Source organism: Cynara cardunculus, assembly GCF_001531365.2.
Source record: "Cynara cardunculus var. scolymus isolate 2C chromosome LG 8, CcrdV1, whole genome shotgun sequence".
NCBI lineage: Eukaryota > Viridiplantae > Streptophyta > Magnoliopsida > Asterales > Asteraceae > Cynara > Cynara cardunculus.
Genome location: NC_037535.1, coordinates 24,670,033 through 24,673,875, shown reverse-complemented (window position 1 = coordinate 24,673,875; position 3,843 = coordinate 24,670,033). Strand labels below are relative to the sequence as shown.

The 3,843-nt window shown below is 35.0% G+C and overlaps 1 pseudogene; it reads left to right on the top strand.

Annotated features, from left to right (window-relative positions):
• LOC112516357 overlaps nt 1-3,843 on the top strand; it is a 13,199-nt pseudogene that overhangs the window by 4,098 nt on the left and 5,258 nt on the right.

Here is a 3,843-nt window from a genome sequence, read left to right as displayed (position 1 = left end):
TGAAAGCCTGTACCGATCGAGAAATATTGCTCATGAAGAGAAATTCTTTCGTTTACATCTTCAAATTAGCTCAAGTGAGTGTTAAACAACTTCTCGTTCATTTGAGCGTATCTAAATAGATACCATGTTTACATATGAATTCCGTTTTTTCAAGTCATTACAACAAAACTGGTTTTACAGGACGTCTAGATTGTCTAAGCATCCTAATAAAATATTTTATAGTACTTAGATTTATAGTAATAAACTATAAAACGTTCTATCTAAAAGTGTTACAATAGGTTTATATACGCTTTTAGGCATTTTTACAAGTTGTTTAGGACATTTTTAAAATAAAGTATCATGTTAGCTATTTTATATAACACTTTTGAGAAATGTCCTATAAACTTTATAGGACACTTTTTCATATAGTGTCGTACAAAATGGTTAATACGACGTTTTTATTTTAAAAGTGTCTTAAAAATTTGTTAAAACGCCTAAAAACGTCATGTAAACCTGTTGTTACAATTTTAGATAGGGTGTTTTTTGTTTCGGTTCTATAAACTTAAGTCCTGTAAAGTATTTTTTTTAGAAAGCTTCTACATTTTAGGCGTCCAATAAAATCAATTTTGTTGTAGTATTTATTGCTTCGCTCTAATCACGATGGTTCTTGCTTCAGCTATTTATCATGTCGTTTGTCACCATGACTGTGTTTCTCCGAACGGAGATGAGTAGAGATACTCTCGAAGATGGATGGATATATATGGGATGTCTATTCTTTGGTGTCGTTATGATCATGTTTAACGGGATGCCCGAGATTTCAATGACGATTGCAAAGCTTCCGGTATTCTACAAGCAACGAGACTTCTTGTTCTATCCCTCGTGGGCGTATGCGCTTCCGACGTGGATTGTCAAGATTCCTATTTCGTTTGTTGAAGCCGCCGTATGGACGACTCTCACTTACTACGTAGTAGGATTGGAGCCCAATATTACGAGGTAATTAAATAGTTCTCAAGTCTCCACATAGAACGTCAAATATGTCTAAGGGCATGTTTGTTAGCAGCTTAACGAGCTTATCGGGACTCACAACTTTTTCGGCTCGTTTAGCTATACATCATTGTTTGGTGGTAGCTTAATGATGCAAAAAGTGACTTATTTAGTGAGCTTCTAAGGGAGCTTTATGCAGAAAGCCAAGTTTTTTTTAAACATGCTCTTCCCAATTTAAAAAACACCTCCTATCTATGAAAAAAACCATTCCAAACAAAAAAATTTCAATCTATATAGACAATTTTATTTATACAGGACTTAACAGAGAAGCAGACAGCTTATCCATACAAGACTTAATGAAAAACCAACCAAACAGCTCCTAAATGTCTAGACTGCTTTATAGGATTTAAGTTTATCGGACCACACAATTGTGCGTCCTATCTAAAAATATTAAAAAAGAATGGTACGATGTATTTGGACATCTTAACAAGTTTTTTAGGACACTTTTGAAGTAAATTGTCGTATTCTTTTTATTGGACATTTTGAGAAGTGTTATATGACACTTGTTTCGATGAGACAAATGTTCAGATAATGTCATACAAAAGAAGTAAATTACGTTTTTCGTCCCTGTGGTTTGTTAAAAATTGCGACTTTCGTCTCTTTGATTTTAATATTACAATTTAATCCCTATGGTTTACACTTTATTGCTATTTTTGTCCTTGAGACTAACTTCTACTTTTAAATATAAGGGGTGAAAATAGTAAAGAATGGTAAACCATAGGGACGAAAAAAAGAAATATATTGCATACTGTAGGAACGAAAACAACAATAAATTGTAAACCATATGAACGAAAAAACTGTAATTTCAAAAGCACGGTGACAAAATAGCAATTTTCAACAAACCACAAGGACAAAATTCGTAATTTACTTGTTAGGACATCCAAAAACATTGTATCAACTTATTATAACATGAAACGTACAATTGTTTTCTCTTATTAAGCAGTATATTAGAACATTTAGACATATTTAACAGCCTATAAAGCAAGTTTTACTGAGTAAAGGTGACCGGTTTTTATTCTCGTTTTTACTTCTTTGTTTTCATACCAAATCTCGACTATTTTGTAGATTTTTCCGTCTCTACTTCATACTCTTCGGTGTAAATCAAATGTCTTCTGCATTATTTCGATTCATCGGGGCATTGGGTAGGAACATGATCGTTGCAAACACGTTTGGTTCATTCGCACTTCTCTTAGTCTTCGTGTTGGGTGGCTTTGTTCTATCACAAGGTATTATAACCTACTAGACTAATATCCGACATAAATCAAATCGTTTTCTCGTTCTAGCTAATCGATAAGAGCATTTTCCTTGTTACAGACGACGTACAAAAGTGGTGGTTATGGGGTTACTGGTCATCTCCGATGATGTATGCGATGAACGGGATCTTAGTTAATGAATTTCTCGGGCCTCGGTGGAAAAAGGCAAGTCACGTTACGCAAAACACACTACAAAAAAATTGGCTTTATAGGACACCTAGATTGTCTAAGCGTCTTAATAGAATACTTTATAAAACATAAGTTTATAGGACCAAATCATAAAGCGTTACAATAGGTTTATAGGACGCTTTAGACGTTTTTACAAGCTTTTTATGACACTTTTACAATAAAGTCCTATTAGTTATTTTGTTATAGGATACTTTTGAGAAGTGTCCTATAAACCCATATTTTTATCATAGGACACTTTTTCAGATAGTATAAAATAGCTAATACGACACTTCATTTCAAAAGTAACCTAACAAACGTGTTAAAACGCCTAAAAGTGTCCAAAACCATTTTTGTATTGATAAACCCATTGATGTATCGATATTTTTCTTGAAATGCTTTCAGCTTCAAGGCGGTAAGGAACTCGGAAAAACCATAATCACGTCTCGAGGGTTTTATGCAGAAGGTTACTGGTATTGGATCGCGGTCGTGGCGTTGTTCGGGTTCATCTTTCTCTACAATTTCTGTTTCGGTGTGTGCCTCACTTTTCTCGACCGTGAGTATCTATCTCTCCTCGTTAGACTTTTTGGTACCTGTAACACGACAAAAATCGGACGTTAAAAATGTCTAAAGAGCCGGTTACCAAACCCTTACATGGGTAAGCGTTTACCAAGTAACATTACCTCACCGGATGAATATGGTAAGAACCAATAATCTTACCTAGTAAGAGCGAGACAAGGATCAAGAGTCTTACCCGGTAAGTGAGGACGACGACTCTTACCACGGTAAGCGCTTACCGGGTAAATTGTTGCATATGATGTCGTTTTTGTGGACTAAAATCTTACCTCATTAGTAATAATAGTATTAAATTTTACCGGTAAGCACTTACCGGATAAGTGTTTGGTAAACGGCCCCTAAATGTAACAAGAGACTGCTTTATATGAAACGTAATATAAACATATCTTTCATAGGACACTTGTTTTTATAAAATGTCATGAAAACAAGACTAATATGACATTTTATTTTAAAAGTGTCCTAAAAAACTTGTTTCGATGCCTAAAAGCATCCAACACCCTGTTCCATATTTGTTTTGTCCGATAAAGCAGTCTGTTAAGATATTTAAGCATATTTAACGCTCTATAAAACCGATTTTGTCGTAGTTAATGTTATTATAAACGTAGTGACGGTTTGGTAACATTTCGTGTGAATTTTTATAGCTTATGGGAAATCCCGATCGACTGTGTCGACACAGAACGGGAATGACACAGGAGCCACCGAGTTATCACCCACGGCAGGATCTCCCGATCGGAGCAACGGAACCAAGAAGAAAGGAATGATTCTTCCTTTCGAACCACATTTCATTACGTTCAACGATGTCAAATACTCGGTCGATATGCCGCAG